This window comes from Taudactylus pleione, unplaced genomic scaffold, assembly GCF_031769625.1.
Source record: "Taudactylus pleione unplaced genomic scaffold, aTauple2 ptg000070l, whole genome shotgun sequence".
Classification (NCBI taxonomy): Eukaryota; Metazoa; Chordata; class Amphibia; order Anura; family Myobatrachidae; genus Taudactylus; species Taudactylus pleione.
Window position 1 is genome coordinate 1,543,461 of NW_028284472.1, and position 12,010 is coordinate 1,555,470.

Here is a 12,010-nt window from a genome sequence, read left to right on the forward strand (position 1 = left end):
CATGCTATGACTGCCTCTTGTGCATTGCTAACTAATGCTTCACCAGACAATCTATCTAGAGTTGATATGTTGTCATCATTCCATGCTTTGAAATTTCATTAAGCGCTTGCCCTCCAAGCCCTTGTCCATCCTCTTTCTGTTCACAAAGTGTTTGAACTTGTCTCTCAATCTTAATCAATTAGTTTTACTATATTATTTGTCTCACTCTTTTATTAAACTTTGCTCAGGTAGTCGCCTTCAGTTCCCACTGAAAATAAAAAAAAATATTCCCTACTTACCATATGATTTCCCTCAGTGTAGGAGAATGGCAATAGGCATTCAATGGGAACTTTACTTTGAAAAATGGTATGAAGACGATGTTGAATATAATCATATTTGATTGATTTTTTATGATTTGTATTCAACTTTGACAATTGCTATAGAGTACTTTTATTGGATTGCTTGTTATCTGTGACTCTTCTACAGAGTTTACATATGGTAAAAAGCTGCATTTTGCAAAACACGGAGATGCCGGAGATTGAACCCGGGGCCTCATACATGCAAAGCATGCGCTCTACCACTGAGCTACATCCCCTATGAGCTGCTATTTGCTTATGCAAAAGTGATTGCAGCTTTACATTTCACAAGAGATTTACTACTTTTCAGTGTTATTAGGGACATCTTAGAGGATGGAAGTATAACCATTATACCATGCTTGACTTCAAGGACTTTATGGTTTTCATGGCTGATGATAATGCAAGGAGATGCCCATTCCAAACATTGGAATGCTCTTAAAGTTCTCCATCAGAGATTGGTTTATCATCAGAATCCCCTACTTTTACTAATGAATGGTGTAGATATTGATCAAGTTTTGCTAACTAGAGGGCATTCGTACATTCTGTTTGGTCATCAGTGTCAGAATTTAGTAGAAGGGCACAAAGGATGCATGCTATGACTGCCTCTTGTGCATTGCTAACTAATGCTTCACCAGACAATCTATCTAGAGTTGATATGTTGTCATCATTCCATGCTTTGAAATTTCATTAAGCGCTTGCCCTCCAAGCCCTTGTCCATCCTCTTTCTGTTCACAAAGTGTTTGAACTTGTCTCTCAATCTTAATCAATTAGTTTTACTATATTATTTGTCTCACTCTTTTATTAAACTTTGCTCAGGTAGTCGCCTTCAGTTCCCACTGAAAATAAAAAAAAATATTCCCTACTTACCATATGATTTCCCTCAGTGTAGGAGAATGGCAATAGGCATTCAATGGGAACTTTACTTTGAAAAATGGTATGAAGACGATGTTGAATATAATCATATTTGATTGATTTTTTATGATTTGTATTCAACTTTGACAATTGCTATAGAGTACTTTTATTGGATTGCTTGTTATCTGTGACTCTTCTACAGAGTTTACATATGGTAAAAAGCTGCATTTTGCAAAACACCGAGATGCCGGAGATTGAACCCGGGGCCTCATACATGCAAAGCATGCGCTCTACCACTGAGCTACATCCCCTATGAGCTGCTATATTTTTATACAAAAGTGATTGCAGCTTTACATTTCACTAGAGATTTACTACTTTTCAGTGTTATTAGGGACATCTTAGAGGATGGAAGTATAACCATTATACCATGCTTGACTTCAAGGACTTTATGGTTTTCATGGCTGATGAGAATGCAAGGAGATGCCCATTCCAAACATTGGAATGCTCTTAAAGTTCTCCATCAGAGACTGTTTTATCATCAGAATCCCCTACTTTTACTAATGAATGGTGTGGATATTGATCAAGTTTTGCTAACTAGAGGGCTTTCTTACATTCTGTTTGGTCATCAGTGTCAGAACTTAGTAGAAGAGCACAAAGGATGCATGCTATTACTGCCTCTTGGGCTAGCTAGCTAATGCTTCACCAGACAATCTAGCTACAGTTGATATGTTGTCATCAATCCATGCTTTGAAATTTCATTAAGTGCTTGCCCTCCAAGCCCATGTCCATCCTCTTTTTGTTCACAAAGTGTTTGAATATGTCTCTCAATCTTAATCAATTAGTTTTACTATATTATTTGTCTCGCTCTTTTATTAAACTTTGCTGAGGTAGTCACCAACAGTTCCCACTGAAAATAAAAAATCTATTTCCTACTTACCATATGATTTCCCTCAGTGTAGGAGAATGGCAATAGGCATTCAATGGGAACTTTACTTTGAAAAATGGTATGAAGACGATGTTGAATATAATCATATTTGATTGATATTTTATGATTTGTATTCAACTTTGACAATTGCTGTAGAGTACTTTTATTGGATTGCTTGTTATCTGTGACTCTTCTACAGAGTTTACATATGGTAAAAAGCTGTATTTTGCAAAATATGGAGATGCCGGGGATTGAACCCAGGGCCTCATACATGCAAAGCATTCGCTCTACCACTGAGCTACATCCGCTATGAGCTGCTATATTTTTAATACAAAAGTGATTGCAGCTTTACTTTTCACTAGAAATTTACTACTTTTCAGTGTTATTAGAGACATCTTAGAGGATGGAAGTATTACCATTATACCATGCTTGACTTCAAGGACTTTATGGTTTTCATGGCTGATGAGAATGCAAGGAGATGCCCATTCCAAACATTGGAATGCTCTTAAAGTTCTCCATCAGAGACTGGTTTATCATCAGAATCCCCTACTTTTACTAATGAATGGTGTAGATATTGATCAAGTTTTGCTAACTAGAGGGCATTCTTACATTCTGTTTGGTCATCAGTGTCAGAACTTAGTAGAAGGGCACAAAGGATGCATGCTATGACTGCCTCTTGGGCATTGCTAACTAATGCTTCACCAGACAATCTATCTAGAGTTGATATGTTGTCATCATTCCATGCTTTGAAATTTCATTAAGGGCTTGCCCTCCAAGCCCTTGTCCTTCCTCTTTCTGTTCAGAAAGTGTTTGAACTTGTCTCTCAATCTTAATCAATTAGTTTTACTATATTATTTGTCTCGCTCTTTTATTAAACTTTGCTCAGGTAGTCGCCTTCAGTTCCCACAGAAAATAAAAAAAAAATATTTCCTACTTTCCATATGTTTTCCCTCAGTGTAGGAGAATGGCAATAGGCATTCAATGGGAACTTTACTTTGAAAAATGGTATGAAGAAGATGTTGAAAATAATCATATTTGATTGATTTTTTATGATTTTTATTCAACTTTGACTATTGCTGTAGATTACTTTTATTGGTTTGCTTGTTATCTGTGGCTCTTCTAGAGAGTTTACATATGGTAAAAAGCTGTATTTTGCAAAACATGGAGATGCCTGGGATTGAACCCGGGGCCTCCTACATGCAAAGCACTGAGCTACATCCCCTTAGAGCTGCTATTTTCTTATGCAAAATTGATTGCAGCTTTACATTTCACTAGAGATTTACTACTTTTCAGTGTTATTAGGGACATCTTAGAGGATGGAAGTATAACCATTATACCATGCTTGACTTCAAGGACTTTATGGTTTTCATTGCTGATGAGAATGCAAGGAGATGCCCATTCCGAACATTGGAATGCTCTTAAAGTTCTCCATCAGAGACTGGTTTATCATCAGAATCCCCTACTTTTACTAATGAATGGTGTAGATATTGATCAAGTGTTGCTAAATAGAGGGCTTTCTTACATTCTGTTGGTCATCAGTGTCAGAATTTAGTAGAAGGGCACAAAGGATGCATGCTATGACTGCCTCTTGGGCATTGCTAACTAATGCTTCACCAGACAATCTATCTAGAGTTGATATGTTGTCATCATTCCATTCTTTGAAATTTCATTAAGTGCTTGCCTTCCAAGCCCTTGTCCATCCTCTTTTTGTTCACAAAGTGTTTGAACTTGTCTCTCAATCTTAATCAATTAGTTTTACTATATTATTTGTCTCGCTCTTTTATTAAACTTTGCTCAGGTAGTCGCCTTCAGTTCCCACTGAAAATAAAAAATCTATTTCCTACTTACCATATGTTTTCCCTCAGTGTAGGAGAATGGCTATAGGCATTCAATGGGAACTTTATTTTGAAAAATGGTATGAAGACGATGTTGAATATAATCATATTCGATTGATTTTTTATGATCTGTATTCAACTTTGACTGTTGCTGTAGAGTACTTTTATTGGATTGCTTGTTATCTGTGGCTCTTCTAGAGAGTTTACATATGGTAAAAAGCTGCATTTTGCAAAACATGGAGATGCCGGGGATTGAACACTTGTCCTCATATATGCACTCTACCACCGAGCTACATCCCCTATGAGATGCTATATTTTTATGCACAAGTGATTGCAGCTTTACATTTCACTGGAGATTTACTACTTTTCAGTGTTATTAGGGACATCTTAGAGGATGGAAGTATAACCATTATACCATGCTTGACTTCAAGGACTTTATGGTTTTCATTGCTGATGAGAATGCAAGTAGATGCCCATTCCGAACATTGGAATGCTCTTAAAGTTCTCCATCAGAGAATGGTTTATCATCAGAATCCCCTACTTTTACTAATGAATGGTGTGGATATTGATCAAGTTTTGCTAACTAGAGGGCTTTCTTACATTCTGTTTGGTCATCAGTGTCAGAACTTAGTAGAAGAGCACAAAGGATGCATGCTATTACTGCCTCTTGGGCTAGATAGCTAATGCTTCACCAGACAATCTAGCTACAGTTGATATGTTGTCATCAATCCATGCTTTGAAATTTCATTAAGTGCTTGCCCTCCAAGCCCATGTCCATCCTCTTTTTGTTCACAAAGTGTTTGAATATGTCTCTCAATCTTAATCAATTAGTTTTACTATATTATTTGTCTCGCTCTTTTATTAAACTTTGCTCAGGTAGTCACCAACAGTTCCCACAGAAAATAAAAAATCTATTTCCTACTTACCATATGATTTCCCTCAGTGTAGGAGAATGGCAATAGGCATTCAATGGGAACTTTATTTTGAAAAATGGTATGAAGACGATGTTGAATATAATCATATTTGATTGATTTTTTATGATTTGTATTCAACTTTGACAATTGCTGTAGAGTACTTTTATTGGATTGCTTGTTATCTGTGACTCTTCTACAGAGTTTACATATGGTAAAAAGCTGTATTTTGCAAAACATGGAGATGCCGGGGATTGAACCCAGGGCCTTATACATGCAAAGCACGCGCTCTACCACTGAGCTACATCCACTATGAGCTGGTATATTTTTAATACAAAAGTGATTGCAGCTTTACATTTCACTAGAGATTTACTACTTTTCAGTGTTATTAGGGACATCTTAGAGGATGGAAGTATAACCATTATACCATGCTTGACTTCAAGGACTTTATGGTTTTCATGGCTGATGAGAATGCAAGGAGATGCCCATTCCGAACATTGGAATGCTCTTAAAGTTCTCCATCAGAGAATGGTTTATCATCAGAATCCTCTACTTTTACTAATGAATGGTGTAGATATTGATCAAGTTTTGCTAACTAGAGGGCTTTCTTACATTCTGTTGGTCATCAGTGTCAGAATTTAGTAGAAGGGCACAAAGGATGCATGCTATGACTGCCTCTTGGGCATTGCTAACTAATGCTTCACCAGACAATCTATCTAGAGTTGAAATGTTGTCATCATTCCATGCTTTGAAATTTCATTAAGTGCTTGCCCTCCAAGCCCTTGTCCATCCTCTTTTTGTTCACAAAGTGTTTAAACTTGTCTCTCAATCTTAATCAATTAATTTTACTATATTATTTGTCTCGCTCTTTTATTAAACTTTGCTCAGGTAGTCACCTTCAGTTCCCACTGAAAATAAAAAATCTATTTCCTACTTACCATATGTTTTCCCTCAGTGTAGGAGAATGGCTATAGGCATTCAATGGGAACTTTACTTTGAAAAATGGTATGAAGACGATGTTGAATATAATCATATTTGATTAATTTTTTATGATTTGTGTTCAACTTTGACTGTTGCTGTAGAGTACTTTTATTGGATTGCTTGTTATCTGTGGCTCTTCTAGAGAGTTTACATATGGTAAAAAGCTGCATTTTGCAAAACATGGAGATGCCGGGGATTGAACCTGGGGCCTCATACATGCAAAGCATGCGTTCTACCACTGAGCTACATCCCCTATGAGCTGCTATATTTTTATACAAAAGTGATTGCAGCTTTACTTTTCACTAGAAATTTACTACTTTTCAGTGTTATTAGAGACATCTTAGAGGATGGAAGTATTACCATTATACCATGCTTGACTTCAAGGACTTTATGGTTTTCATGGCTGATGAGAATGCAAGGAGATGCCCATTCCAAACATTGGAATGCTCTTAAAGTTCTCCATCAGAGACTGGTTTATCATCAGAATCCCCTACTTTTACTAATGAATGGTGTAGATATTGATCAAGTTTTGCTAACTAGAGGGCATTCTTACATTCTGTTGGTCATCAGTGTCAGAATTTAGTAGAAGGGCACAAAGGATGCATGCTATGACTGCCTCTTGGGCATTGCTAACTAATGCTTCACCAGACAATCTATCTAGAGTTGATATGTTGTCATAATTCCATGCTTTGAAATTTCATTAAGTGCTTGCCCTCCAAGCCCTTGTCCATCCTCTTTCTGTTCACAAAGTGTTTGAACTTGTCTCTCAATCTTAATCAATTAGTTTTACTATATTATTTGTCTCACTCTTTTATTAAACTTTGCTCAGGTAGTCGCCTTCAGTTCCCACTGAAAATAAAAAAAACTATTCCCTACTTTCCATATGTTTTCCCTCAGTGTAGGAGAATGGCAATAGGCATTCAATGGGAACTTTACTTTGAAAAATGGTATGAAGACGATGTTGAATATAATCATATTTGATTGATTTTTTATGATTTTTATTCAACTTTGACTATTGCTGTAGATTACTTTTATTGGTTTGCTTGTTATCTGTGGCTCTTCTAGAGAGTTTACATATGGTAAAAAGCTGTATTTTGCAAAACATGGAGATGCCTGGGATTGAACCCGGGGCCTCCTACATGCAAAGCACTGAGCTACATCCCCTTAGAGCTGCTATTTTCTTATGCAAAATTGATTGCAGCTTTACATTTCACTAGAGATTTACTACTTTTCAGTGTTATTAGGGACATCTTAGAGGATGGAAGTATAACCATTATACCATGCTTGACTTCAAGGACTTTATGGTTTTCATTGCTGATGAGAATGCAAGGAGATGCCCATTCCGAACATTGGAATGCTCTTAAAGTTCTCCATCAGAGACTGGTTTATCATCAGAATCCCCTACTTTTACTAATGAATGGTGTAGATATTGATCAAGTTTTGCTAAATAGAGGGCTTTCTTACATTCTGTTGGTCATCAGTGTCAGAATTTAGTAGAAGGGCACAAAGGATGCATGCTATGACTGCCTCTTGGGCATTGCTAACTAATGCTTCACCAGACAATCTATCTAGAGTTGATATGTTGTCATCATTCCATTCTTTGAAATTTCATTAAGTGCTTGCCTTCCAAGCCCTTGTCCATCCTCTTTTTGTTCACAAAGTGTTTGAACTTGTCTCTCAATCTTAATCAATTAGTTTTACTATATTATTTGTCTGGCTCTTTTATTAAACTTTGCTCAGGTAGTCGCCTTCAGTTCCCACTGAAAATAAAAAATCTATTTCCTACTTACCATATGTTTTCCCTCAGTGTAGGAGAATGGCTATAGGCATTCAATGGGAACTTTACTTTGAAAAATGGTATGAAGACGATGTTGAATATAATCATATTCGATTGATTTTTTATGATCTGTATTCAACTTTGACTGTTGCTGTAGAGTACTTTTATTGGATTGCTTGTTATCTGTGGCTCGTCTAGAGAGTTTACATATGGTAAAAAGCTGCATTTTGCAAAACATGGAGATGCCGGGGATTGAACCCTTGTCCTCATATATGCACTCTACCACCGAGCTACATCCCCTATGAGATGCTATATTTTTATGCACAAGTGATTGCAGCTTTACATTTCACTTGAGATTTACTACTTTTCAGTGTTATTAGGGACATCTTAGAGGATGGAAGTATAACCATTATACCATGCTTGACTTCAAGGACTTTATGGTTTTCATTGCTGATGAGAATGCAAGTAGATGCCCATTCCGAACATTGGAATGCTCTTAAAGTTCTCCATCAGAGAATGGTTTATCATCAGAATCCCCTACTTTTACTAATGAATGGTGTGGATATTGATCAAGTTTTGCTAACTAGAGGGCTTTCTTACATTCTGTTTGGTCATCAGTGTCAGAACTTAGTAGAAGAGCACAAAGGATGCATGCTATTACTGCCTCTTGGGCTAGATAGCTAATGCTTCACCAGACAATCTAGCTACAGTTGATATGTTGTCATCAATCCATGCTTTGAAATTTCATTAAGTGCTTGCCCTCCAAGCCCATGTCCATCCTCTTTTTGTTCACAAAGTGTTTGAATATGTCTCTCAATCTTAATCAATTAGTTTTACTATATTATTTGTCTCGCTCTTTTATTAAACTTTGCTCAGGTAGTCACCAACATTTCCCACTGAAAATAAAAAATCTATTTCCTACTTACCATATGATTTCCCTCAGTGTAGGAGAATGGCAATAGGCATTCAATGGGAACTTTATTTTGAAAAATGGTATGAAGACGATGTTGAATATAATCATATTTGATTGATTTTTTATGATTTGTATTCAACTTTGACAATTGCTGTAGAGTACTTTTATTGGATTGCTTGTTATCTGTGACTCTTCTACAGAGTTTACATATGGTAAAAAGCTGTATTTTGCAAAACATGGAGATGCCGGGGATTGAACCCAGGGCCTTATACATGCAAAGCACGCGCTCTACCACTGAGCTACATCCACTATGAGCTGGTATATTTTTAATACAAAAGTGATTGCAGCTTTACATTTCACTAGAGATTTACTACTTTTCAGTGTTATTAGGGACATCTTAGAGGATGGAAGTATAACCATTATACCATGCTTGACTTCAAGGACTTTATGGTTTTCATGGCTGATGAGAATGCAAGGAGATGCCCATTCCGAACATTGGAATGCTCTTAAAGTTCTCCATCAGAGAATGGTTTATCATCAGAATCCCCTACTTTTACTAATGAATGGTGTAGATATTGATCAAGTTTTGCTAACTAGAGGGCTTTCTTACATTCTGTTGGTCATCAGTGTCAGAATTTAGTAGAAGGGCACAAAGGATGCATGCTATGACTGCCTCTTGGGCATTGCTAACTAATGCTTCACCAGACAATCTATCTAGAGTTGAAATGTTGTCATCATTCCATGCTTTGAAATTTCATTAAGTGCTTGCCCTCCAAGCCCTTGTCCATCCTCTTTTTGTTCACAAAGTGTTTAAACTTGTCTCTCAATCTTAATCAATTAGTTTTACTAAATTATTTGTCTCGCTCTTTTATTAAACTTTGCTCAGGTAGTCACCTTCAGTTCCCACTGAAAATAAAAAATCTATTTCCTACTTACCATATGTTTTCCCTCAGTGTAGGAGAATGGCTATAGGCATTCAATGGGAACTTTACTTTGAAAAATGGTATGAAGACGATGTTGAATATAATCATATTTGATTAATTTTTTATGATTTGTGTTCAACTTTGACTGTTGCTGTAGAGTACTTTTATTGGATTGCTTGTTATCTGTGGCTCTTCTAGAGAGTTTACATATGGTAAAAAGCTGCATTTTGCAAAACATGGAGATGCCGGGGATTGAACCTGGGGCCTCATACATGCAAAGCATGCGTTCTACCACTGAGCTACATCCCCTATGAGCTGCTATATTTTTATACAAAAGTGATTGCAGCTTTACTTTTCACTAGAAATTTACTACTTTTCAGTGTTATTAGAGACATCTTAGAGGATGGAAGTATTACCATTATACCATGCTTGACTTCAAGGACTTTATGGTTTTCTTGGCTGATGAGAATGCAAGGAGATGCCCATTCCAAACATTGGAATGCTCTTAAAGTTCTCCATCAGAGACTGGTTTATCATCAGAATCCCCTACTTTTACTAATGAATGGTGTAGATATTGATCAAGTTTTGCTAACTAGAGGGCATTCTTACATTCTGTTGGTCATCAGTGTCAGAATTTAGTAGAAGGGCACAAAGGATGCATGCTATGACTGCCTCTTGGGCATTGCTAACTAATGCTTCACCAGACAATCTAACTAGAGTTGATATGTTGTCATAATTCCATGCTTTGAAATTTCATTAAGTGCTTGCCCTCCAAGCCCTTGTCCATCCTCTTTCTGTTCACAAAGTGTTTGAACTTGTCTCTCAATCTTAATCAATTAGTTTTACTATATTATTTGTCTCACTCTTTTATTAAACTTTGCTCAGGTAGTCGCCTTCAGTTCCCACTGAAAATAAAAAAAACTATTCCCTACTTTCCATATGTTTTCCCTCAGTGTAGGAGAATGGCAATAGGCATTCAATGGGAACTTTACTTTGAAAAATGGTATGAAGACGATGTTGAATATAATCATATTTGATTGATTTTTTATGATTTGTATTCAACTTTGACTGTTGCTGTAGAGTACTTTTATTGGATTGCTTGTTATCTGTGACTCTTCTAGAGAGTTTACATATGGTAAAAAGCTGCATTTTGCAAAACACGGAGATGCCGGAGATTGAACCCGGGGCCTCATACATGCAAAGCATGCGCTCTACCACTGAGCTACATCCCCTATGAGCTGCTATATTTTTATACAAAAGTGATTGCAGCTTTACTTTTCACTAGAAATTTACTACTTTTCAGTGTTATTAGAGACATCTTAGAGGATGGAAGTATAACCATTATACCATGCTTGACTTCAAGGACTTTATGGTTTTCATGGCTGATGAGAATGCAAGGAGATGCCCATTCCAAACATTGGAATGCTCTTAAAGTTCTCCATCAGAGACTGGTTTATCATCAGAATCCCCTACTTTTACTAATGAATGGTGGAGATATTGATCAAGTTTTGCTAACTAGAGGGCATTCTTACATTCTGTTTGGTCATCAGTGTCAGAATTTAGTAGAAGGGCACAAAGGATGCATGCTATGACTGCCTCTTGGGCATTGCTAACTAATGCTTCACAAGACAATCTATCTAGAGTTGATATGTTGTCATCATTCCAAGCTTTGAAATTTCATTAAGTGCTTGCCCTCCAAGCCCTTGTCCATCCTATTTCTGTTCACAAAGTGTTTGAACTTGTCTCTCAATCTTAATCAATTAGTTTTACTATATCATTTGTCTCACTCTTTTATTAAACTTTGCTCAGGTAGTCGCCTTCAGTTCCCACTGAAAATAAAAAAAACTATTCCCTACTTTCCATATGTTTTCCCTCAGTGTAGGAGAATGGCAATAGGCATTCAATGGGAACTTTACTTTGAAAAATGGTATGAAGAAGATGTTGAATATAATCATAATTGATTGATTTTTTATGATTTGTATTCAACTTTGACTGTTGCTGTAGAGTACTTTTATTGGATTGCTTGTTATCTTTGGCTCTTCTAGAGAGTTTACATATGGTAAAAAGCTGCATTTTGCAAAACATGGAGATGCTGGGGAATGAACCCTTGTCCTCATATATGCACTCTACCACCGAGCTACATCCCCTATGAGATGCTATATTTTTATGCACAAGTGATTGCAGCTTTACATTTCACTAGAGATTTACTACTTTTCAGTGTTATTAGGGACATCTTAGAGGATGGAAGTATAACCATTATACCATGCTTGAACTTAGTAGAAGAGCACAAAGGATACATGCTATGACTGCCTCTTGGGCATTGCTAACTAATGCTTCACCAGACAATATATCTAGAGTTGATATGTTGTCATCATTCCATTCTTTGAAATTTCATTAAGTGCTTGCCCTCCAAGCCCTTGTCCATCCTCTTTTTGTTCACAAAGTGTTTAAACTTGTCTCTCAATCTTAATCAATTAGTTTTACTATATTATTTGTCTCGCTCTTTTATTAAACTTTGCTCAGGTAGTCGCCTTCAGTTCCCACTGAAAATAAAAAAT

The 12,010-nt window shown here is 36.6% G+C and overlaps 8 non-coding genes across 8 annotated transcripts; all 8 read right to left on the bottom strand.

Moving 5' to 3' along the window:
- Nucleotides 1-502: 502 nt before the first annotated feature.
- On the bottom strand, nucleotides 503-574 carry TRNAA-UGC (transfer RNA alanine (anticodon UGC)). Its single transcript has one exon. It is a non-coding gene; the product is annotated as a tRNA-Ala (tRNA).
- Nucleotides 575-1,426: 852 nt separating this feature from the next.
- On the bottom strand, nucleotides 1,427-1,498 carry TRNAA-UGC (transfer RNA alanine (anticodon UGC)). Its single transcript has one exon. It is a non-coding gene; the product is annotated as a tRNA-Ala (tRNA).
- An 850-nt stretch (nucleotides 1,499-2,348) lies between these two features.
- TRNAA-UGC (transfer RNA alanine (anticodon UGC)) lies at nucleotides 2,349-2,420 on the bottom strand. Its single transcript has one exon. It is a non-coding gene; the product is annotated as a tRNA-Ala (tRNA).
- Nucleotides 2,421-5,097: 2,677 nt separating this feature from the next.
- TRNAA-UGC (transfer RNA alanine (anticodon UGC)) lies at nucleotides 5,098-5,169 on the bottom strand. Its single transcript has one exon. It is a non-coding gene; the product is annotated as a tRNA-Ala (tRNA).
- Nucleotides 5,170-6,020: 851 nt separating this feature from the next.
- Nucleotides 6,021-6,092, bottom strand: TRNAA-UGC (transfer RNA alanine (anticodon UGC)). Its single transcript has one exon. It is a non-coding gene; the product is annotated as a tRNA-Ala (tRNA).
- A 2,674-nt stretch (nucleotides 6,093-8,766) lies between these two features.
- On the bottom strand, nucleotides 8,767-8,838 carry TRNAA-UGC (transfer RNA alanine (anticodon UGC)). Its single transcript has one exon. It is a non-coding gene; the product is annotated as a tRNA-Ala (tRNA).
- An 851-nt stretch (nucleotides 8,839-9,689) lies between these two features.
- Nucleotides 9,690-9,761, bottom strand: TRNAA-UGC (transfer RNA alanine (anticodon UGC)). Its single transcript has one exon. It is a non-coding gene; the product is annotated as a tRNA-Ala (tRNA).
- An 851-nt stretch (nucleotides 9,762-10,612) lies between these two features.
- On the bottom strand, nucleotides 10,613-10,684 carry TRNAA-UGC (transfer RNA alanine (anticodon UGC)). Its single transcript has one exon. It is a non-coding gene; the product is annotated as a tRNA-Ala (tRNA).
- Between the last annotated feature and the right edge of the window lie 1,326 nt (nucleotides 10,685-12,010).